Source organism: Macaca thibetana, chromosome 10, assembly GCF_024542745.1.
Source record: "Macaca thibetana thibetana isolate TM-01 chromosome 10, ASM2454274v1, whole genome shotgun sequence".
NCBI lineage: Eukaryota > Metazoa > Chordata > Mammalia > Primates > Cercopithecidae > Macaca > Macaca thibetana.
Window position 1 is genome coordinate 43,121,762 of NC_065587.1, and position 25,585 is coordinate 43,147,346.

The 25,585-nt window shown below is 47.1% G+C and overlaps 1 non-coding gene across 1 annotated transcript; it reads left to right on the forward strand.

Moving 5' to 3' along the window:
• Positions 1-21,529: 21,529 nt before the first annotated feature.
• On the forward strand, positions 21,530-21,636 carry LOC126929967 (U6 spliceosomal RNA). The gene has a single exon (XR_007717393.1). It is a non-coding gene; the product is annotated as a U6 spliceosomal RNA (small nuclear RNA).
• Positions 21,637-25,585: the final 3,949 nt, after the last annotated feature.

A 25,585-nucleotide genomic window follows, 5' to 3' on the forward strand; every position in this document is an offset into this window, starting at 1 on the left:
TCAGCCTCCCAAGTAGCAGGGATTACAGGCGTGCACCACCAGGCCCAGCTAATTTTTGTATTTTTTGTAGAGATGGGGTTTCGCCATGTCGGCCAGGCTGGTCTTGAACTCCTGAGCTCAAGAGATCCGCCCTCCTCCACCTCCCAAAGTGCTGGGATTACAGGCGTGAGCCACCGTGCCCGGCCAACCACTAGAGTCTTAAATCCGTGTGCATTCACTCATCCATAAGAACAGAGGCCTGTGCTTATCACTTGGACACAGCCTGGCCGGCAATAATGACTGCTTCCCAGGTAAGGATTGTCGTTATTCCTATTGGGCGGGGACGGGGGGGAAGCACCTGAAAGCATAATTTTTGGATGCTCATTGTGTTTTCACTGCTATGCATTTTTGTAATAAAAATGTCCATCTGGATACCAAATTACATTGGGGTTACCAGTCCCAGCCTAAGGACGGCAGCTCTCGTAGGACCACCAACCTCCGGGAGCACTGGCCCAGACGAGGCAGGTGCGGGGCTCCCAAGGTAGGGCTCTGGCGAAACGAGCCTCTCGGGCTCTCTTGCCTGAAACCGCTTGGCGTGGCCCTCTCAGATTCCCTCGTGTTCTGTTCTCCTGCCCCTATGCAGCCCCCACTCCCCCGACCCCCAGTTCCACCGTAGCTGTCTGCCCCGGTTAGCATTTCCCTCTGCCGCGGTGAGATGCCGAGCGGCTGAAGGCCCCGTCAGTCCCTTTCCCACTACGCTGAGCAGGCGGATGAATCACTTTTGATTTTTTCCCCCTTCGCTGGCAAATCGGAGTTGTCAGCACTCAACTCAAAAAGCTGCCGTGGGGAACATCCCCGGGAGGTGGACGTTGTCAGGGCAAAGGGCTTGTTGCCAAGGGGACCACAGTCCCTGAGCCCACTGATGGGATGCAGCCTTAACCCCCTCCACAAAGGGGCCTTTGCTACATGATAGGGGCGCCCCAACTTGTAGGCAACATGGGTCACAGGTGAGTTAGCTTCAGCCCTGCAGAAAATTCTCCCCATCACCACAGCAGAGTTCTCTAACCCGCTCCCTCCTTCGTCAAACAAATTGCTTCATGTGCCTTTAAGCCTAAAAATCATGTTTAAATATTTGATTCGCTGCCATGAGCCGAGGAGAAAAACGTCTATTGATGGATGCTCTGATGAGCTATTCGGAGAATGTCTCCTCGCTGCTCACCCACACAATTATGGACATGCCTCTTTCCACTCATGCGCTTTCAAGAAAGTAAAACAAATAAAATGCCGAAGAGCTCAAGGTGCACGGGCTGGTGGCAGGGATTAAGGTGTAGAGTTTGCAGGAAGCCGCTGAATGATCCATTTTATACAGGTTGTGTCTGTTGATTTTACACGGAGATTGTTTTTTTCGGTAAACATCATTACATGGCACAGTGTGTTTTCATTTCTTTCCGGAGAAATGGAAGACGTTTGTAGCTAAAGATATAAACTCCCCGCGCTTTTAAGATTTTTTTTTTCTTCTTTGTTGAAGCATGAGGAACATGGCCAAGGAGAAATGAAATCCGAGTGCCAGGGAGATCGCCACAGCTCCGGACGGGGCTTGGGCCCACAAAGTCCTGGCCACCACGTGAGAAGAAAGTTGTTGAGAAGCAGCCATGGGAATCAACCCGAAAATTCCAAGAAAGAGCTGGGAATGAGGTACTCTATCAGGACACCCACCAGCTGACTTTCTCTTCATTTAATCCTAAAATTTAATCGTAAAATTTCCATGTTCCTAGACTAAAAAGTTGGCCCGAAAGCATTTGGCATTGTTAAAATTCCACCATATGTCAGGCACGGTGGCTCACACCTGTGATCCCAGTACCTTGGGAGGCTGAGGCAGTAAGATCGCTTGAGCCCAGGAGTTCAAGACCAGCCTTGCCAACAAACTCTATCAAACCCCAACTCTATCAAAATACAAAAAGTAGCCAGGTGTGATGGCATGTGCCTGTAGTCCCAACTACTTGGGAGGCTGAGGTGGGAGGATCGCTGGAGCCTGGAAGGTTGAGGCTGCAGTGAGCCATGATCACGGCACTGCACTCCAGCTTGGGTGACAGAGTGAGAACCTGTCTTAAAAAAAAAAAAAAAAAAAAAAAAAATCTGGCTGGTTGTGGTGGCTCACGCCTGTGATCCCAGCACTTTGGGAGGCCGAGGTGGGTGGATCATGAGGTCAGGAGATTGAGACCATCCTGGCTAACACAGTGAAACCCCATCTCTACTAAAAATACAAAAAAAAAAAAAAAAAAAAATTAGCTGAGTGTGATGGCAGGCACCCGTAGTCCCAGCTACTCCGGAGGCTGAGGCAGGAGAATGGCGTGAACCCAGGAGGCGGAGCTTGCAGTGAGCCGAGATTGTGCCACTGCACTCAGGCTGGGCAATAGTCTAAAAAAATTACATGTGACTGGAAGAATTTGTCTTCTTTTTTTTCTGATTTGATTTTTTTTTTTTATTTTGAATGGATTCAGGACTTACGCTGCCTGGGAAACAGTGCTGGCCTGCTCCTGGGATAGAGTCACCTGGGTGTGCCTAAGCTACGTGTTTCACCCATGGCCAGCACCTCGGTGTGCCCAGCAGGCTGTAGCCTTTTCTGTTGTCACTGGTTAGGTACAACCACCCTTTCTGCACAGCTGCAGAAGTTATGGGGCATCCAGACAATGTTTGTTCATCCTGAGAGCCTCTGTGCTCTGCACTAGGCCAGGAACATAGCAGGTCTCCAACAAAGGCTGAGCAAACTAACCCAGGGCACTCTTGTACATGTCAGTTTTCAACAGTGGGATATTTATTAAGAAGGGAATTTTATTTGGCTGTGACAGCTACAAGGACAGCTCATACCTAACCTCAGTTTGCATGACACTTTTATTTATTTATTTCATTATTCGATAAATATTGATCAAATACTATGGTGGCCAAGGAGGCACACCTGCAGATCTCCTTTTGAGAGATCCTGCTGCAAGGAAAGGAGGTGGCCCACAGCCTCCAGATGCCACTTGTTCTGATCTGCACCGGCCTTTACAAAGGTTGTGCTGTCCCCAGGCTGCTCCTGGCCAGTGACTGAGCATGGTGTGGGCACTACAGCTGGGCCATATACCCCCAGAGTAGGGCCCTCTGATGGGCAGTCTTTGTTCTGAGAGTCCTCACTGGCTGTTGGAGATTTCCCTGCCGCTGTCCTGTGGTTTGAGGCTCTTCTTTCTTTCCCTTTGCAGGTGTCAGGCCCATGTGTTGGTCTGAGGGTGCTCGCTGACACTCTGGCTCTCACTACCTTTGATTCTCTACAGACATTTCCCCTGGCAAATTGTCCACATCTAATGCAGTCTTGGCGTCTGCTTCTAGAGAACCTGTACTGATATAAACCCCCATGTGCCAGGTGCCAGGGATTCAGCCAAGAAGTGAATCCTGTTCCTGTGCCTGCCTTCCTTGATCCACAAAACCAGGATGAGGGACCCTCCCTCTAAATGCCTCGACACCTGATATTTAAACAACCCTGAACTCCTCCTGCCAGTTTCCAGGTCATGCTCTAATGACTACACGTATGTTATCCCATCACCTTCACATTATCCCTGAGATGGATGTACGATGTGGTGCCCACATTGTCAACGAGGCCCCAGACTTAGAGAGGGCAGTAATTGCCCAAGTTTACAAGTGAGGGAGCAAGTGGATAATGAAGTCAGGATTTTAACTCCAAATGTGTCTTACACCGAAGGCTGTGGGATCACTACACTCTCCTGCACTCAACAAGGAGTACTGTATCCACTTGAGGTCTTTGGCTAGCTTAAGCAAAAGGACATTTGTTGGAAGAGGTGATCACAGGAGTGAACCAGGCCTAAAGCCAAGAGGAACTGGACCACTGCCCTGGAGTGAAGAAATGGCTGCACATGAATGGGCAGAGGAAGGTTGTGGGTTAGGAAGTCCCTCAGTCCATGGTGGGAGCAGGCACACGGTGGGTGGACATGCCCTCTCCTGGAAATGCTGTTTGAAAAAGAAAATCAATGCCATGGCTCCAAAACAACCAACATCAATTCCAAGGACCAAAAATGGAACTGTTTCAGGAATCCCTGCAAAGCACCCACGATGATGTCCCCAAGGCAGCCCCCAGGTGGAACTCTGAACCTGAACACCTAGCACAGTGCCCAGGAGTTAATAAGTGCTCAGTAAATGTTAGATGAATGGATGGGTGGTGCCTAAATCCCTTTTAAAATGAGAGGAAGAGGAATTAATATTAATTAATTGGATGCACGAGGTTAGGGAGATAATGAAATGAGCCTATGTGATCCATTAGATATTTTAGCAAATATATAATTGGAACAGAATGGGACATGTTCTCACAAGATTTACAAAAGGCTTTGGAATGTATAGGAAGGAGTGATTGATTTTACCCTGAGGTGAGATTATGGTCAGGGGCAGAAGACATGGACAGAGGGAAATGTGAACAGGAGATGGGAGATGTGAACTGGTTTTGTGGCATGTGTAGGTGTTTGACTTTGGACTAGCATTCTACTGTGGGACTGTATCAATTTCCTATTGCTGCTATAACAAACTACCACAAATATGATTGTTTAAAACCATGCAAATTTGGGGGGAGTTGGTTTTTTAAGATGGGGTCTTGCTCTGTCACCCAGGTTAGAGTGCAGTGGTATGATCACAGCTCATTGTAGCCTCAAACTCCCAAGCTCAAGTGATCCTCACACCTCAGCATCCTGAGTAGCTGGGACCATAGGTGCACACCACCATGCCCAGCTTTTTTTTTTTTTTTTTTTTTTTTTTTTTTTTTTGTAGACATGGAGCCTCATTATGTTGCCCAGACTGGTCTCAAAATCCTGGGCTCAAGTGATCCACCCACCTCAGCCTTCCAACTCATGTGAGTCACCACATCCAGCCTACAAAGTTATTATTTGAATTCTGGAGGTAAGAAGTTTTTAGTGGATCTTACTGAACTAAAAGCAAGGTGTCAGCAGGCCTACATTCCTTCAGGAAGCTCAAGTGGAGAATTCATTGAGTTGCTTTTTTCCGCTTCTACAGGCCACTCACATTCCTTGGCTTGTGGCCCCAGCCTCCATGTTCAAAGTCAGCAGTGCAGCACTTTCACTTCTCTCCCTGACCCCACTTTCTGCTTCCTTCTTCACATCTTCTCTGAATCTGACCTCCTGCCTCCCTCTTTCCCTTATAAAGGCCCTTGTGATGACACTGGGCCACCAGGATAATCTCCCTACCTCAGGATCCTTCAATTCTATCACTTCTGCCTTTTGCCATGTAAAGGCAATCTACTCATGGGTTCCGGCGACATCTTTGGGGCCATGATTCTGCCACCACAGTGACTATAATCAATATATATATTTATTCATTGTCCTTTAGGAAGAGTTTTATGTTGCTTCAAATGTTTCCCTATTTGATAAGGAGTTTCTTCCTTCTAGCCCTTTCTCTGGGTGCCAAGAGCAATGGCGTGTGCAGGGGATAACCAGTGACCCTGCAGTGCCAGTGAACAGCCCTGCTCTTGCCTGCATTCATTCTCAGCTGCTCCACCCACAGAAGAAGCAGCCCTGGCCAGGCGTGGTGGTTCATGCCTGTAATCCCAGTACTTCGTGTGGCCAGTGTCTGTAATCCCAGCTACTCAGGAGGCTGAGGCACAAGCATCACTTGAACCTGGGAGATGGAGGTTGCAGTGAGCTGGGACTGAACCACTACACTCCAGCCTGGGCAACAGAGCAAGACTCCATCAGAAGAAGAAAGAAGAAGAAAGAAGAAAGAAGAGAGAGAGAAGAAGAAGAAGAAGAAGAAGGAGGAGAAGGAGAAGAAGAAGAAGAGGAGGAGGGTGGAGGAGGAGGAGGAGGAGGAGGAGGAGGAGGGAGAGGGAGAGGGAGAGGGAGAGGGAGAGGGAGCCCTGTGCTCCAAGCAGCTGCGGCCAATTGGGCAGGATGAGCACCGGACCAAAAGGGAGCCAACCCATTGACAGAGCTCATCCAATCAGGTTCCTTCCTCCAGCAATCGAACAGATCAGGTTAATGCTAGAAGAAGGAGGAGCAGGAGCAGAGAGAGAGGAGAGAGCCCACAGGGTCCCAGAGAAAAAGAAATAACAACTGCCCAGTTTCTGTAAGATCTGGACCCATCCTTCCTGCCTTGAGTTCCATGAGATTTTGCCAGCTTCTTTCAGCAGACCCTCCTCATACTTGAACTACCTATCTGGGTTCTGCTCCTTGCAATTCAGAGACTTCACTGGAACAGGGAGGAATATAAATGACCCAAGTCGTGGCCTATGTGAGAGGCAGGGTTTCCCAAGGGAAGAGCCTCTGAAGGGAAGTCAGCCCGTTTAGGGGAATCACAAACAATAAACATGCAAAAGACAGCCAACCTCATGAGAAGTTGGGGCAAGGCAAAGTCAAACAGAGAGGCAGCATTTGTGGTGACAGCAAGTTCAGGCATGAGTGTGGAGGAAATGGGAGCCCCCTTGCTGCTGGGAGGTGTATAAATTTGAGGATATCTTTTAAAATTCAAGACACATATGCTCTATGATCTGGTTCTTCTCCTTCTCCATATCCACCCTGGAGACAAACTTGCAGAAACACTCAAAGAGGCAAGTACAAGGATGTTCCTGGCAAAAACACGAATAATCAAAATGTCCATCAGTAGCAGAAAGACTATAAAGTGGGATTTTTCCATATCTGGAAATACGGTGGAAGGAGGAGGAGGAGGAGATGGTGGTGACTATTGTCGTAAAAGAAGAATTAACATTTGTTGTGCAAAATGTTGTTTTCAGAACTTTACATGTCTCCATTACTCTAATTAATCTGTATAAAAGCCCTAGTAAGAAAACACGGCCGGGCGCGGTGGCTCAAGCCTGTAATCCCAGCACTTTGGGAGGCCGAGACGGGCGGATCACGAGGTCAGCAGATCGAGACCATCCTGACTAACCCAGTGAAACCCCATCTCTACTAAAAAATACAAAAAACTAGCTGGGCGAGGTGGCGGGCGCCTGTAGTCCCAGCTACTCGGGAGGCTGAGGCAGGAGAATGGCGTAAACCTGGGAGGCGGAGCTTGCAGTGAGCTGAGATCTGGCCACTGCACTCCAGCCTGGGCGACAGAGCGAGACTCCATCTCAAAAAAAAAAAAAAAAAAAAAAGAAAACACTATTATTACTTCCACTTTATGGATGAGAAACTGTGGCTTAAAATACAAATTGCATATTTAGCTGATGATTCTGAGGGTCAGCATTTTGGGCCAGGCTCAGCTGGGCAGTTCTTTTGCTGACGTTGGGTGGGCTCCTCCAAGTGACTGCAGTCATCTGCCATTTACCTAGGTGGCTCTGCTTCTGGGGCTTGCTGGCTATTGGCTAGGAAGCAGGAATCACTGGGCCATCTGTCTCTTATTACCCAGCAGGCTAGTCTTGGCTTCTTCACACTGGGACTGTAGCAGGGATCCTGAGAACAACACGAAGGAAGCTCCACACACGCACTCTTTCAGCCTCTACCTAAGTCATGGCTGTTATTGTCCCATTGGCCAAAGCAAGTCACATGTTCCAGCCAGATCCATGGGGTGGATAGCTCTTAAAAGTTCCTGCAAAGTCATTGCAAAGGGCACACAAACAGGGATGGGAAGAATCTGTGACTGTTTTTGCAATCACCTCACTTGTGCAATCAAAAATCAATTCTTCCCAAAAAACTAAGCAAATTGTAAATAGATGATGGAGAAGTTTTCAGGGTCAGGCTTTGGCTTCACCCTAATAGGTGAGAGATCTCTAGGCCATCTCCAGCCGTGCTTCCACTCACTGTGCTCACGCTGCCGCTTGCTTTAAAATCCAGTTAAACCTTCAGCAGGAGCTGACACTGTCCACAACTTCTTCCTTCTGTGGCTTCTCCTGGTTTCCCTGCCACTCTTCCAGCCACTCCTTTTCCGTCTCCTTCGCAAACTTATTCCTTCTATCCAGGAGACCCACACATTTGTTTCTCCTACCCAAACCTCAAATCTGAACCCTATACTTGTACATCCAACTACTTGATTGCCTTTTCCCATCTCTATTTGGCTGGCTCAAGGGACTTTATCAGCTACTGGTGCGTAATAAACCATCTCTAAAAGCCAGCTAGTTTGCTCATGATTCTGAAGTTAGCAACTCAGGTTGGAATTAGCTGGATGGTTCTTTTGATCTTGGCTGATCTCAACCAAGGTCAGCTAGAGCCAGGTAGCCTAGCATGTGCTCAGCTGGGATGGCTCATTTTGCTCCATGTGGTCTGTCATCATTCAACAGGTCAGCGTGAGCCTGTCCACCTGGAGACCCTGGAGGGCTCTAGGAGAGTGAGTGGAAGCTTATAAGGCTTATAGCTGGCAGGGTGTCCCATCTTGAGACAGGCTTATAGCTGGCAGGGTGTCCCATCTTCCACATCCTGCAGGCCAAACATGTCACAAGGCCAGCCCAGGGATGTGGAAATTGACTCTTCCATTCAATGGAGGAACTACAAAATCACATTGCAAAGGGGCATGAACACTGGGAGGAGAATAACTGGGGCCATGTGTGAAAGCCATCAACCACAGACACCTCAAACTCAACAGATTGAAAGTTGAACTCAAGATCTTCCCCCCAAATTTGCACCTCTCCCAAAATTCCACATCCCAATTAGTTTCACAGCAAAGAAAGAAACGCAGAAGTTATCCTTGCCCCTCTCTTCCTCACATTCCAGATTAAATCTGTCATCTCCAAAATACCCCTTACATGTGTTTTCCTTTCTCCATGTGGCCCTTCAGTCCCTAAACAAAGACACAGACACCAGCATCTCATCTGATGGCTTCAGCAACCTCTTAATAGATTGCCCTCACCCATGTTTCCCCCTCCTGGAAATTCTAGACTTTGTGGCCCTTGCGATTGTTACAAAGAACAAATTGTAAAGTCCTTTAGCAGCTCCAGTCCCCTTAGCATGGCTTCATGCCTGTGAGATTTGCCTCAGCCCACGCCAGGACCCTGGGCTCCTTACAATCCACCCATGCAAGTCTGCTTTCAATTTCTCAGACTCATGTAGTGAATTGAGTAGTGTCCCCAAAAAGATATGTCCAAGTCCTAACCCCCTGTACTTGTGAATGAAACAATATTTGGAAAAAGCGTCTTGGCGGGAGTAATTAAGTTAAAGACCTTGATATGAGATCAACCTGGATTTAGGGTGGGCTCTAAATCCAATGACTTGTGTCTTTTTTTTTTTTGAGACAGAATTTCGTTCTTTCACCCAAGCTGGAATGCAGTGGCACGATCTCAACTCACTGTAACCTCCGCCTTCCACTTTCAAGCAATTCTCCTGCCTCGGTCTCCCGAGTAGCTGGGCTTACAGGTGCCCTCCACCCGGCCTGGCTAATGTTTGTATTTTTAGTAGAAATGGGGTTTCGCCATGTTGGCCAGGCTGGTCTCGAACTCCTGACCTCATCTGCCCAAAGTACCGGGATTACAGGCGTGAGCCACCATGTCTGGCTGACTTGTGTCTTTTTAAGAGAAAGAAAAAGGAGGTTTGAGACACAGGGACACAGGGAGAAGGCCGTGTGAAGAAGGAAGAGACTGGAGTAAGGCGTCTTCAAGCCGCGGAACGCCAAGGGTTGCCGACAGCCATCAGAAGCTGGAAGAGGCAAGGAAGGATCTTTCTCCTAGAGCCTCCGGGAGGAACACGGTTTGCTGACGCCTGGATTTCAGACTTCTGGCCTCCAGCACTGTGAGAGAATCAGTATCTGTTGTTTTACACCACCAAATGCATGGAAATTTGTGGTAACAGCTCAGGAAACCACTGTGGCAAGTCCAGCCTCACCCCAGGGCCTTTGCCCCAGCTCTTTCCATGGCCTGAAACGTACCTTCTGGGCCTGCTCACCTGTCTGGCCCCTGTTTTCCTTCCTGCATGAGTTCACTTCCTTGCAGCTCCAGGGAAGCCTCTTCTAACTTCCCTAAGGAGAATCCCTTTCACAGATTCTCTGGCATCACTTCTTCTCTTCTTTCCCTCAGCTTCATTAAGGCATAATGGACAAAGAAAAAATTCTGTATTTCACTTCTTCTCTTTCACCAGGCTTGTGAGAGTTGCAATTTTTCATTTATCTATATCTGCAATTAATGCCTTTGTCTGTCTCCCAAGCTGAACTGCAGCCCCCAATGGGGCAAGGATGGCAGCAACCTCCTGTTCACCTCTGAATTTCCACCACCAGCCCACGATGGGTGCTCAATAAATATGCAGAAAGCCAACGCTTGATGTCACTCACATTTTCCGTTTTACGTGAAAATTACAAATCACATGGTGAAATAACGGGATCAATTAATAAAAAGAAATAAGAAAACCTAAAAGTACCACCCGGCAGGTAGAAGCCAGAGATGAGGTAGGTAGGGATCGGCCCTCAGTCCTGCGGATCCTCAATCCTCCCAGGGCACAGGGTGACACAACAGAAGTAGCTTGCTTTCCATGCAGTATCTCAGAACTGAGCTGCATACAAGCTTCCTCTCCTTATCAATGCTGTGGCCAACAGAGGTGCAACGGAAACTCTGATGGACCCATTCCAGAAACCTGGGCAGCTTAGAAAGCTTGCCAGAGCAAGGCTTGGCCACTGCTGAGGAGGCACATGATTAGAGGAGGCTCTTGTCTGTCCTTCCCCTGGGAGTCAGAGGGGGTCCTGGGCCAGTCAAGTTCATGGTCCCTCAGGGCTCCAGGAAGAATTACTTGGCAGCAGTTAGTATTGACCATAAATAGTTTCTGAGGCCCTACTGGGTGCCAGGCACAATGCTAGGGGCTAGAGAAACAGGAGTGAACTCACGAACTAAACTCCCAGCCCCGAGAAGAACCAGATGCCTATTAATTCATTATACAAGTAAATTAATAAACTATGGATTTTAGACAGGGCATGGTGGCTCACACCTGTAATCCCAGCACTTTGGGAGGCCAAGGCAGGTAGATCACTTGAGGTCAGGAGTTCGAGACCAGTCTGGCCAACATAATGAAACCCCGTCTCTACTAAAAATACAAAAATTAGCTGGGCGTGGTGGCATACGCCTGTAATCTCAGGCGTATGAGACACTCAGGAGGCTGAGACACTCAAGAATCGCTTGAACCCAGGAGGCAGAGGCTGCAGTGAGCCGAGATTGTGCCACTGCACTCCAGCCTGGGCGACAGAGTGAGACTCCATCTCAAAAAAACATTGAAAAAAAAGAATAAACTATAGGTTGTGATAAGGGTATGACAGAGAGTTACTGTCTACTAGGAGAGCATGTAATAGGATTATCAGACCTGGTTTAGGGAATCAGGAGAGGCTTCCTGGAGGAAGTGACATTTAAACCAATACTTAATGGACAGCCTTATTCCTTCTATCAAGGCTGCAAGAATTAAACAATTTCCCAGCCTCCACTGCAGCTGGGGTTGCCATGAACAATTGTGACTAATGAGATGCACGCTGAAGTCAGCTGGCTCCACTGTCCTTCTTCCTGCCTTAAATGGGAATGAGATAGCTGGAGCTGAGGTAGCGTCTTGTGAACCTGAGGGAACAGCAAAGAGAATCCCAGAGATAGCAGCCCCAAGTCACAGAACCAATACCAGAAACCAGCTGCCTCCAGATTTTTTGTTATGGGAGAAAAATATGTCTGTTTTTGTTTAAACCGCTATAATTTTAGCCAAAAGCATTCCTAAGTGAAACAGATCTCAAAGATGAGTAACAGTTAACCAAGCAAAGAGTGGCAGGAAGAGTGTTCCAAAGAGGGGAAATAGGCCGGGTGCGGTGACCCACACCTGTAATTCCAGCATTTTGGGAGGCCAAGGCAGGTGGATCACTTGAGGCCAGGAGTTGGAGACCAGCCTGGCCAACATGGTGAAACCCTGTCTCTACTAAAAACACAAAAATTAGCTGGGTGTGGTGGCGGGTGCCTGTAATCCCAGCTACTTGGGAGGCTGAGGCAGAGAATCACTGGAACCTGGGAGGTGGAGGCTGCAGTGAGCCAAGATCACACCACTGCACTCCAGCCTGGGTGACAGAGTGAGACTCCATCTTAAAAAAAAAAAAAAAAAAAAAAAAAAAAAGCCGGGCATGGTGGCTCATGCCTATAATCCCAGCACTTTGGGAGGCTGAGGTAGGCGGATCATGAGGTCAGGAGTTCGAGACCAGCCTGGCCAGCATGGTGAAACCCCATATCTACTAAAAATACAAAAATTACCCGGGCATGATGGTGTGTGCCTGTAATCCCAGCTGCTGGGGAGGCTGAGGCAGGAGAATTGGCTTGAACCCAGGAGGTGGAGGTTGCAGTGAGCTGAAATTACGCCACTGCACTCCAGCCTGGGCGACAGAGCAAAATTCTGTCGAGAGAGAGAGAGAGAGAGAGGAAACAGAACGTGCAAAGGCCCTGGAGTGGAGAAACGCAGTAGGGGACCCAGAGAAGGTCAGTGTGTGGTTGAAGCTTAAAGGAGGAGGAGGAGGGGCTTGGGCCATGAGGTTGGAGAAATTGGAAGAGCTGATAGAAGACAGTGAATGGTGGGACGTTATCCAAGAGCACCACGGAGGCTAGAAGAGTTTCAGACGAAGGAGTGATGGTAGATCAGGTTTTCTTTTCAGAAAATATCTCCCCAGCAGGTTCTGGGGAATGGACTGGAAGAAGTCACGGGTGGGAACTGAGACACCAGTGATAACCACGGCTGAGGGAGGGATGCTGGGGTAGTGGGAGAGGTGGTGGAAACAGACAGAGAGATCCTTCCGATCGGAGGTTCCCAAGCAGGGCCGGTACTGCCCTTGACATTTGGCAACATCTGGAGACATTTTTGGTTGTCACACTTTAGGGGAGGGTGCTGCTGTCATCTTGTGGGTTGAGGCTGGAGGTACTGCTCGACATCCTACAATGTACAAGAGATGTTCCCACCATACCCCAGCAGAGAATCATCTGGCCCAAAATGTCCAGAGTGTTGAGGTCGTCATGATCACGGTCCCTCAGTGCTCCAGGAAGAATTAATGTGTTTGTATCTTAGAAGAAAACTGGACACATGGAAAGATGGGAGGCAAGAGAGAAAAGGCCCGAAACCAGGGCCAGTTAGGAGATGGTGACCCTAATCCCAGCAAGAATCAGCACGGGGCACAGACCACAAGCTGAGGTCAGTAGAGCTAGACTGCCCTCCCTGAGGCTAAGAATTCAGATTTCCAATCGGAAATCACCCACAACTGGGCTTGCTGAGGGTAGAACATAGCTGGGAGTGATCTAGGCCACAGCAGTGTGTCTGCCCTGCCCCTGTCCTTACAGAGGAGGGTCCCCGCTGCCATCCTGGTTGTCCATGCCCCCACCCTGGCCAAAGCAGACTGGACAAGGGGTGGACAACAGACTCAAGATGAGTGATCGGCTCTCCCATGGGCCGGATCTGACCCGTTCTTCCGGCCATGACACCTGAGTGTGCTCTGGGCAACTTCCGGCCCACCAAGACTCTCAGTTACAATGTCCTCCCTCTCCAAGGCATGGGCACTGGCCCCAAGCTTAGCCACACTCTCTCCTTGGAACCTGAATTTTGAGCAGCCTCGGAACGGATGGGAAATACTGATTTTCATCCCAGCGAAGGTGCCCTGCAGGACTGTTCTTTGGGTCCACTCTAGAGCCACAGCTCCCTCTGGAACTCCCTTTCGGAGTTTTTGCTTTTAGTTAGAGTTAGAGGCTACTACAAGTTCTCTTAATAAATTTTTTTTTCAGCCAGGAACGGTGGCTCATGCCTGTAATCCCAGCACTTTGGGAAGCTGAGGTGGGCAGATCAGGAGTTTAAGGTCAGGAGTTTGAGACCATCCTGGCCAACATGGTGAAACCTCATCTCTACTAAAAATATAAAAATTAGCTGGGTGTGGTGGTATACAGCTGTAGTCCCAGCTACTCGGGAGGCCAAAGCAGGAGAATCACTTGAACCTGGGAGGCAGAAGTAGCAGTGAGCCAAGGTCATGCCCCTGCAGTCCAGCCTTAGCAACAGAGTGAGACTCTATCTTGAAAAAAACAAAAACAAAAATTCCTTTTTTGCTAGTGTATTGGTTTCCCATTGGTGCAGGAACAAATTACTACAAACTCTGTGGCTCAAAACAACACAAATGTATTGTCCTACAGTTCCGGAGGCCTGAAGGCCAAAATCAACCTTACTAGACTCAAGTCAAACATCAGTAGGACTGCGTTCTTGCTGAAAACAGTTGAGAGAATCTATTTCCTTGCCTTTCCCGGCTTCCAAAGGCCGCCTCCATTCCCTGGCTCCTGGCTCCTTCCTTGCCTCCAGCACATCTCCTACTCTGGACTCTGACCCTCCTGCCTCCCTTTCACAAGGACCTTTGTGATTACACGGGCGCACCTTAATAATCCAGGATAATCTCCTCATCTCAAAATCCTTAACTTGATCATATCAGCAAAGTCCCTTTTACCAAGTAAGGTAAGATTCACAGGTTCTAGGAATGAGAGCATAGACATCTTTGGTGGGGGCGGGGGAGGCATTATTCAGCCTAGAAGAATCCATTTCTGTTGCTTGCAACTAAAGAATTCTGATTGATATGGCAAAAGTCACAAACCCAAACTCTAAAGATAGTGCATTTTGGCTGAATGCAGTCACATCTGTAATCCCAGCACTTTGGGAGGCTGAGATGGGCAGATTGCTTGAGCTCAGGAGTTTGAGACCAGCCTGGGCAACATGGTGACACCCTGTCTCTACAAAAAATACAAAAATTAGTTGAGCATGGTGGTTCACACCTGTGGTCCCAGCTACTCAAGAGGCTGAGGTGAGAGAATCACTTGAGCCCAGGTGGCAAAGGCTGCCGTGAACCATGATCATGCCACTGCACTCCTGCCTGGGCAACAAAGTGAGACCACTTCTCAAAAAAAAAAAAAAAAAATTATTTTTTATTTGAATTAGAAAGCCTTAGGACTGGCTTGAACCCCACAGTTCACTGAAGCCCTGAGACTCATTTTTGCCTGCCTGCCTAGTTGTTTAAGTTACCTGCCTAGCACTTGAGAGCACATTGGTTGCCATCCTCTAACAGGTGTGTAGCTACAGGTCCCAAAGATTAGCCCATATCACTACCCGAATGCTTTAGGACGTGGCAGGTGGATGTAGTGGGATCAGTGCCCCCCTGACAGCTCCAGCCAGACCCTCAGCTGAGCTTTGTAGGGGAAGCTATATCTGAACGGGAGGATGAAGGAAGAGGTGGAAGAAAGGAAGGAAGGGAGGGAGGGAGGGAGGGAGGGAGGGAGGGAGGGAGGGAGGGTAGATGAATGGATGGGTGGACAGACGGATAGAGGAGGATGGATGGATAATGGGATGGATGGATGGATAGATGGATGGATAGAAAGAAAAGATTATCCAGTATTTACCAGAATGAGGCCCCAGAAGTAACAAAGCTATGGAAGAAAAAGCAAATACGACGTGTTTGTGTTATTCACAGGAGTAAAAGGAGGTGGCAACTTTGCTAGTTTGGTCTGTGTTTGAAACAAAAATCTTTTGAAAACAAAACCTCCAGTCAGTTTTGCTTCTGCAAAGCGAACAGGCTTATCACCTCATTACAAAGAAGTCCATGTCACCCACTCTCGGCCTCCCGGGCCATTCAGAAGATCTGGTCCAATGAACCAAGAACTCAGATAGGAGAGCAGCAGCGGGAAGAGGACGGAACCAAACCCTCTCAAAAAGCTATAAAAAAACTCCAAGTTCAGGGAGGAAAAGTAATCATCCTGTAATTGACTGTTCACTAATGGAATCTATTAATTTATAGCCACAAAAGAATCAGCTAATTTGTGGTTAATGGTGTTTAAAAGATAAACAACATAGATTAAATCTATGGAGCCCAACCAGGGTTCACCAGAATCTGTCTGCACAGAACGCTCTGGATGGGGGAGAGATGAGCCCGGCCCCAGGCTGCGGTGGACAGTGGCACTCAGAGGTCTGCTGGGAGCAAAAAGAGATTTGGGTGGAAGAGGTAAGCCCATCCTCCAAGGTACCAAATGTAGTCCCAGAGGAGGCTTATTGACCCCGTGGGTTTCCTGTAAAATTGCAAGTCCTCTCCTCCCTGACACAACACCATCCCTGCTCTCTCCCGCAGGGACCACCCACCCCACCACAGCAGCCTCCCCAACCTGCCACATTCCTTCCCACCTCTGACCCTTGCACTTCCTGGACCTGTAGCTGGACTGCTTTTTTTTTTTTTTTTTTTTCCTGGGAAAAATAATCCAGATTATGGAGAGCTAACTTATTGAATGTCCCCTTGGAGAAGAGGCCATACTAGGCATTTCAGATAACTGCATCTCAGAGATTCTTCAACATCCCCCATGAGACTGCTCCCATCCTATTCTCAGCCCCATTTTACTGGTCAGAAAACTGAGGGCTAGAAAGGTGAGGCAGCTGGCCCAAAGCTTCACTGTGCCTGTGGGGTGGGTCTGAGATTTGAATCCATGTCTTTCTGCTTCCAGAATCCGAGGGCTAGACCAGCATTTCCCAAACCTTACTGTTTTTTTTTTTGTTGTTGTTTTTTTTTTTTTTTTTTTTGAGATGGAGTCTTGCTCTGTCACCAAGGCTAGAGTGCAGTGGTGGGATCTCTGTTCACTGCAACCTCCGCCTCCTGGGTTCAAGTGATTCTCCTGCCTCAGCCTCCCGAGTAGCTGAGATTACAGGCATGTGCCACCATGCCCAGCTAATTTTTGTATTTTTAGTAGAGACAGGGTTTCACCATGTTGGCCAGGCTGGTCTCGAACTCCTGACCTCAAGCAATCTGCCTGTCTTGGCCTCCTAAGGTGCTGAGATTACAGCCGTGAGCAACTGCGCCTGGCCTTACTCATTCTCATAACAACATTTTTGCCATGTCTGCTACCACCTATATTTATGATATTTGTTTAAATGGACTCCCTCCCACTTTTATTTTTTGTTAATTTTAGTTTCATCCTGAACAATGTTATCCAGGTCTGATAAGTTAATAACACAGTTGCTTCTAACATAAATTTGGAATAAATACCTGACTACTAAGATAAACACGTGCCTGTGTCCTGCCTTATAATCTTATAAACCTCAGTGGTTCAAGAATTATACACATTTTAACCATACATCCCAAAAAGCCATAATCACATGGTGTGTGTCCCACTCACCATAGCCTGCATGCACTATCAAATTCTATCCTCCATCAAACCTTTTCCTGATCTAAGCCACCCTTGAAAATGCACTGAGCCAGGCGTGGTGGCTCACGCCTGTAATCCCAACACTTTGGTAGGCTGAGGCGGGCAAATCACGAGGTCAGGAGTTCAAGACCAGCCTGGCCAACATGGTGAAACCCTGTCTCTACTAGAAATACAAAAAATTAGCTGGGTGTGGTAGCGCATGCCTGTAATCCCAGTTACTGGGGAAGCTGATGCAGGAGAATCACTTGAACCCAGGAGGCAGAGGTTGCAGTGACCCAAGATCACGCCACTGCACTCCAGCCCAGGTAACAGTGTGAGACTCTGTCGAAAGAAAAGAAAAGAAAGAAAAGAAAAGAAAAGAAAAGAAAAGAAAAGAAAAGAAAAGAAAAGAAAAGAAGAAAGAAAGAAAGAAGGAAAGAAAGAAAGAAAGAAAGAAAGAAAGAAAGAAAGAAAGAAAGAAAGAAGGGAGGGAGGGAGGGAGAGAGAGAAAGAAAGAGAGAGAAATGAAAGAAGGAATGAAGGAGGGAGGGAGGGAGAGAAGAAAGAGAGAAAGAGAGAAAAAAAGAAAGAAAGAAAGAAGGAAGGAAAGAAAGAAAGAAGGAAAGAAAGAAAGAAAAAGAAAGAAAGAAAGAGAAGGAAAGAAAAAAGAAAGAAAGAAAGAAGGGAGGGAGGGAGAGAGAGAAAGAGAAGGAAAGAAGGAATGAAGGAGGGAGGGAGGGAGGGAAGAGAAGAAAGAGAGAAAGAGAGAAAAAGAAAGAAAGAAAAGGGAAGGGAAAAAGAAAAAGAAAGAAGGAAAGAAAGAAAGAAAGAAAGAAAGAAAGAAAGAGAAAGAAAGAAAGAAAGAAAGAGAAAGAAAGAAAAAAGAAAGAAAGAAAGAAGGGAGGGAGGGAGGGAGAGAGAGAAAGAGAGAGAGAGAATGAAAGAAGGAATGAAGGAGGGAGGGAGGGAGGGAAAGAAGAAAGAGAGAAAGAGAGAAAAAAAAGAAAGAAAGAAAGAAAGAAGGAAGGAAAGAAAGAAAGAAAATGCATCAAAAACCCTCCTTTTTCCTGAACCCCTCCTTGACTCCTCCAGCCCAAAAGCGCCCCTCCCTTTGTTGACAGCTAGAAAATTCATGCCATGAGCAAGCCACAAAAAGACAGGATAAAAAACAGGATGTGGCTTTTGTTTCCTCAAGTAGACTGGAAGATCTTGGAGGATTAAAAAAAATGAAAGCAAAACAATTCCTATACCTTGAAGTCTAAGCTCTGGGAAACAGAGATGGACGCATACAGCAGGCGCTCAGTAAAGCCTGGGGAAAGGATGGATATGGACACAGTAGAGAGGGGGCCAGGCACCACTTTCATGGCTAGGTTGGGGCCGGCCTGAATCATCCTTCCTCCTTTGCTAACAAGGCTCAAATCTCACCTGGGGGTGCTCCCTCCCTCCCCCAGCCCAGGGCTCCAGGATGGGCCTGGGACACGGCCTGGCCAGTCCATGCAGAACATCCCCCTAGCTATTCCCATTGGTTCAGAAAGAGGGTCTGTTACCCAAACCCGGCTGAGGGAGTCAGGCCCAGCACTTCCGTTCAAATGGATGGGGATGGAGCAGCTCTTTCTTGCCAGCTTGAACCTGGGAACCGTGGGCCTGGAAACACTGTCACCTTCCTGCTCCCACAGGGAGCCTGGGAGTTAGAACCCCTGTGGAAGAGGCAGAGACATAAGAGAGGGGAGGGCTTGGCAATGTGATTTGAGATCCTGGATCAAGACATTCCTGAAACAAGCTCTACCCTCGGATTTTTCAGACACACACTGTTTTCTTGGCGTAAGCCTTTTTGAGTTGGGTTTTCTGTTACTTGGGCCCAAAAATACCCTGGAGGAACCCTGGACTGGGAGCCAGGGAAGCAGACTCAATCGTATCTGGGGTCTAAATGACCCTAGTGAGTCATTTCATCTCACATGACCCTGCCTCAAAGAGGCCTTCCCTGACTATCCTTCAACAGTTTCCATCCCTCCCTACCCCTCACTTCCTTGTCCAGCCCCATCATTGCACAATATCACATTCTATATTCATGACCTTGTTTGCTAGTACTCTACCTCCCTCACTGCGGTGTCCTCAGAACTCAGAATAAGGCTGGCATGCACGGGCCTTCTGTAAACATTTGTTGCAGGATCCTGCCTCAGTTTCTGCAGTTGTAAAATGGGAGAGCGGTGCTGCATTGTCCCCAGTAGCCTTCCAACAGGGCTGCATTGACTTCATCCTTTCATTGCCGCCACCCAGGCCTCCAGGAACGTGGCGCAAGGTTTCACCCAAAGGCACTGGAGTGCCTCCCACAAAACCACCTTTCCCACAGAGTAGAAGATTTAATGATTTTCCTCCATTTCTTCCTCTGCCTACACAACCTCATTGACTAGGAAGTCCCCCTTGATGTCTAACCCAATATTTCATGCTGCAACCAAAGTCTATTTATGTGCATCTTTTCTGAGTTCTGGATTTCAGCAGCTGGAGTGTTGACTTCCAGACATTCCTGGCTAAGTAAGAACACAAAAGAACCAGTTTAAAGTGAGAAGAAACCCTGTGAGAAAATAAAAACTCCTTTACCTAGGAGATGCCCTCATTTTCTTCCCATGACCAGCTTCTGACTCGTCAGAAAGCTCTTTTCTTGTCTCCACACCTATGAACACAGCTCTTCCGGAGATGTGGGTACAAAAGAAAAGAGTAAAATAAATAAACTATCTGTTTAATCATTCTTATTGTCAAAACAACGGCTGAGCCAAAATACCGAGGCTCTGATTCATCACAACTGACGTCCCTTCTAGGGAGGAGGCAGGAGGCAGGGAAGTAAGAATTTTTAAACCCGTTTTCCAGATGAACTCAGAGGAGGCTGAGACGTTCCAGAGCGCCAACCCCACAGTAAGCAAAAGACGCAAAACCACTTTCTCTGTGTGGTTAGGGATCTGTCTTCTCTTCATTTAAATAGGGCAGAATTCAGTGGCAGGGCGTGGTGGCTCACGCCTGTAATCCCAGCACTTTGGGAGGCTGAGGCAGGTGGATCACTTGAGGTCAGGAGTTCGAGACCAGCCTGGCCAACATGGTGAAACCCTGTCTCTACTAAAAATACAAAAAAATTAGCCGGGTGTGGTAGCGGTGCCTGTAATCCCAGCTACTCAGGAGCCTGCAGCAGGAGAATCACCTGAAACGGAAGGTGCAAGCTGCAATCAGCCGAGATTGCGCCACTGCACTCCAGCCTGGGCGACAGAGCAAGACTCCATCTAAAAAATAAATAAATAAAAATAAAAATAGGCCAGGTGTTGTGGCTCACGCCTGTAATCCCAGCACTTTTGGGAGGCTGAGGCAGGTGGATCACCTGAGGTCAAGAGTTCGAGACCAGCCTGGCCAACATGGTGAAATCCCGTCTCTACTAAAAATACAAAAATTAGCCAGGTGCGGTGGCAGGCACCTGTAGTCCCGACTACTTGGGAGGCTGAAGCAGGAGAATCGCTTGACTGTGGGAAGTGGAGGTTACAGTGAACTGAGATCGTGCCACCACACTCCAGCTTAGGTGATAGAGGGAGACTCCATCTCAAAAATAATAATAATGAAAATAAAAATAAAAATAAATGGGGCAGAATTCAAAGGAAGATACACACAGTACCTAGGATGCAGGTTTCATCATTCGTTCACTTGTTCATTCATTTAAGAAAATGAAACGCCTCGACTGAGCACTTTCCTGTGCCCCAAGCTGGGTGTCTTCCCAAGTCACCTTGTACCCTCCCCACCCCTCTGGGGGAGGAAAGTCAGGAATCATCCATCCATTGGCTGAGTCAGGAGGTGGAATGACCTAATTGTTGAAAATTTTGTTCCTAGTTTGTTCTTTGTCTTTTAATTTTATTTGTGGTGTTTCCTGACGTCCAAGGATTGTTAATGTTCATATGGTCAAATCTTTGTGTCTTTCCTTTGAGGACTCTGGCCTGAGATACCTAGAAAGGGCTCCCCGGGGAGTGATGTTTAGAGCCATATTTAAGGCCATATGTCATGAGCAGTTAGGGGTCCGAGGAGGCGATCTTGGCTCATTCTTTCATTTTACCAAGGAGGAAACTAGGCTCCATGGTGAGCAGGCAGCCCTGCCAGAGTCCAGGATTCTGTCCAGGGCTCTTTCTGCACATAATGAGTGGCTCAGAGACCCTTATAAAAATTAAGACAAGACGGAGGGCTCTCTACCTCCCAGGCTGCATTGCCGAGTAACTGACACAGCTTCTGTGAAGCCAGAGGCCATCTCATTCACCCCGTAAATTCCGTGTCATCTGCTTCGCTCTGAATATTCCTTCAACTGTCCCGCTGTGGCTACGGGCCCTCAAACCTATTCCCCTGAAGGCCCTTCTAGGCTTGTGAAGGCAGACACCACCAGGGGAAACATGAAGAGTCACATAAGCTTCCAAAATTCCAGGGACTGCGCTCGCTCCGGCAGCACATACACTAGATTTGGAATGATACAGAGAAGATTAGCATGTCCCCTGCACAAGGATGACGTGCAAATCTGTGAAATGTTCCATAATTTTTTTAATAATAAAAAAATATAAATAAATTCCTGGACCAGTGAATGCATGGAAGCAGAGGGTAGAATGGTGATCGCCAGGGGGTGGTCAAAGGATACAAATTTTTAGTTACAGAGGAGGAATAAGTTCAAGTGATCTGTGGTACTGCATGGAGACTATAGTTAATAATAAGATTATTATTATTTTTATTTTTATTTATTTATTTATTTTTTGAGACAGAGTTTCACTCTGTCACCCAGGCTGGAGTGCAATGGCGTGATCTCGGCTCACTGCAACATCCACCTCCTGGGGTCAGGTGATTTTCCTGCCTTAGCACCCTGAGTAGCTGGGATTACAGGCATGCGCCACCATGCCCGGTTAATTTTGTGTTTTTAGTAGAGACAGGGTTTCACCATGTTGGTCAGGCTGGTCTTGAACTCCTGATCTCAGGTGATCCTCCCACTTTGGTATCCCAAAGTGCTGGGATTACAGGTGTAAGCCATTGTGTCCGGTCAACAAGATATTCTCAAAAATCAGTAAGAGAGTAGATTTTAAGTGTTCTCACCACAAAGAATGATAAGTATGTGAGGTAATGCATATACTAATTAGTGTGAATTAGCCATGCTACCAGGTATACACATTTCAAAACATTATGTTGTATACAGTAAAAAAATACAACTTGTATTCATTATAATTAATTTTTAAAACTCTTGGACATAAAAAACCATCACAAATACAATTAAAAGACATAAAACAATGAGGAAAAATATTTCCAACCTACATGACAAAGTATTTAGCCTCTTAAAATAGACAAAGCTGGCCGGGCGCGGTGGCTCAAGCCTGTAATCCCAGCACTTTGGGAGGCCGAGACGGGCGGATCACGAGGTCGGGAGATCGAGACCATCCTGGCTAACATGGTGAAACCCCGTCTCTACTAAAAAAATACAAAAAACTAGCCGGGCGAGGTGGCGGGCGCCTGTAGTCCCAGCTACTCGGGAGGCTGAGGCAGGAGAATGGCGTGAACCCGGGAGGCGGAGCTTGCAGTGAGCTGAGATCCGGCCACTGCACTCCAGCCCGGGCGACAGAGCGAGACTCCGTCTCAAAAAAAAAAAAAAAAAAAAAAAAAAAAAAAAAAAAATAGACAAAGCTGGTATAGAGTCATAAAAATGGCTAAAGAAAAATGACAGGCAAATCACAGAAATGGAAATAAAAGTGGGCAATGCATGCGGGAGAAATGTTTAGATTCATGAGGAATCAAGCAATGGAGGTGGAAACTGTAATTGTAATGACATCACTTCGTGTGTCTTTCAGAGTAGCAATATTTGAAAAGGATGGAAACCCACGGTGTTAGCCAAATGGAGAAATGGCGCGCTCACAACTGGAGGAAAGAAACCGATTCAGCTGTTCTGAGTTTTGGAATACATATTAAATTCCTTTAAAATGTGCATTTTTCTTATTTCTAGGGAATTATTTAGAAACTACGTATAAGGAAGGAAATGTATTTCCACATCATTTATATGGGAAACGCTGAAAGCGGCCTATAGGCTGAGCACTAAAGAACTGGTGAAATATTCTCCAGTACAGGCTTCGTGGTCATGATATGAAGCCGTGGAAGTGACTGATGCTTCATAAAAGATGATGACAACATGCAGTTAAAAAAAAAAATCAGGTTAATAGGCCGGGAGCTGTGGCTCACGCCTGTAATCCCAGCACTTTGGGAGGCCAAGACGGGCAGATAGCTTGAGGTCAGGAGTTCGAGACCAGCCTGGCCAACATGGTAAAACTCCATCTCTACTGAAAATACAAAAATTAGCCAAGGGTGGTGGCACACGCCTGTAATCCCAGCTACTCGGGAGACTGAGACACTCAAGAATCACTTGAACCCTGGAGATGGAGGTTGCAGTGAGCCAGGATGGCACTACTGCACTCCAGCCTGGGCGACAGAGCGAGACTCCGTCTGAAAAAAAAAAAAAAAAAAAACAAATAAAAAATCAGGTTACAAATCAATATGTATACATCATTCCATTTCTGAAACACACACACATACATGAGTACAAGTACACAGAAAACAATCTGGAGGAAATATTCACTAAATTGTTAACAGTGGTTTACTTCAGAGGTAGAATTATTTATGTTTTTTTTTTTCTCTACATTTTCATTGATGCATCCCAGGACTGGAGAAGATAAGGAGGGGCTGAGGAGACAGACTCACATTCCTCTCGGAAATGTTATTTGTCATAAACTTTCTAGGCAAATATGATAGTATTTATCGAAAGTCTTAATATGTGTGAATCATTTCACCAGTAATTTTACTTCTAGGAATCTACCCTAAGGAAATAATCAGAGATGTGTGCAAAGACTTATGTACCAGGATATCCATTGTACAGTTATTTACAAGAGCAAAAAGTTGGAACCAGCCTAAATATCCAACAATAGAGAATTGTTTAAATACGTGTCGGTTTGCTTTTACAATGAAGTGTGATGCAGTCATTTAAGGTGATGCTGCATATTAGATGCCATGACAAAACATTCTTGATATAAAGAAAAAAAAGTTTAAAATGGCAATATGATAGAAATATTGTAAAGTACTATACACAATAAATGATGAATTCTTATGTACAAAAGGCTGAAAAGTAGCTGTCTGCTGTGATCATCACTGAGTGATAGGATTCTAGGTCATTTTTATTTTTTCTGTTTTTCTACACTTTGCAATTTTTTTCAGTACAAAAAAAAAAAAAAAAAAACAGGTTACTGCCACAATATGATCTTTAAGAAAAAAAAATCTCAGGAACGTATAAACAAAAAGAAACTCATCATTCATCCCTGTAAATTCTCACTTCCACGCTAGACTGCTTGGTGATCACGATCGCGGAGCTACTTGGGGAGTCAAATGGCCGGGTTTATGATTCAAATATGTCCCCTCTAGACATCCTGTCTAGGCGCCAGCCAGACTCGGTCCTCCCCTCAAAGCTGCTCCCAGCCAATCCATAAGCTTCAGAGGACTGAGAAGAAAACAGACCTGTATTTATTTATTTATTTAGAGATGGATTCTCACTCTGCCACCCAGGCTGGAGTGCAGTAGTGCAATGTAGGCTCACTGCAACCTCCGCCCCCCAGGTTCAAGCGATTCCCCCGCCTCAGCCTCCCGAGTAGCTGGGATTACAGGCGCCTGCCACCACGCCCGGCTAATTTTTTGTATTTTTAGTAAAGATGGGGTTTCGCCATGTTGGCCAGGCTGGTCTCGAACTCCAGACCTCGGATGGTCCACCAGCCTAAGCCTCCCACAGTGCTGGGATTACAGGTGTGAGCCACCATGCCAGGCCAAAAACTGACCTGTTTTTAATATTAGGGACAGAGGCCGGGCGCGGTGGCTCAAGCCTGTAATCCCAGCACTTTGGGAGGCTGAGACAGGCGGATCACGAAGTCAGGAGATCGAGACCATCCTGGCTAACACGGTGAAACCCCGTCTCTACTAAAAAATACAAAAAATTAGCCGGGCGTGGTGGTGGCTGCCTGTAGTCCCAGCTACTCAGGAGGCTGAGGCAGGAGAATGGCATGAACCTGGGAGGCGGAGCTTGCAGTGAGCTGAGATCCGGCCACTGCACTCCAGCCTGGGCGACAGAGCGAGACTCTGTCTTGAAAAAAAAAAAAAAAAAAAAAAAAATTTGGGGGACGGAATCCTGTTGAGTCCAGCTGGCCGTGCTGCTTACACTTGCTCAATCATCTCTGTTGTGTAATGGTGAAGTATTCGCCGTATTCTCAGAAAGCTCATTGTCAGGACAGGACAGAAGTTTCTAAATATGTGTTCCGGGGCTCACCCCTTTTCTTGTGGGGAAAATCAACCCATTTGCTAAAGACAATTTAAAGTCATAGAAAGCCTGGAACTGTATCCCCGGTTGTCTGGATTTTTATCCCAGAGGCTCCTGGCTCAGACAGCTAAGATTTTCAAACCTAACTACTTCTCACTGCTAAT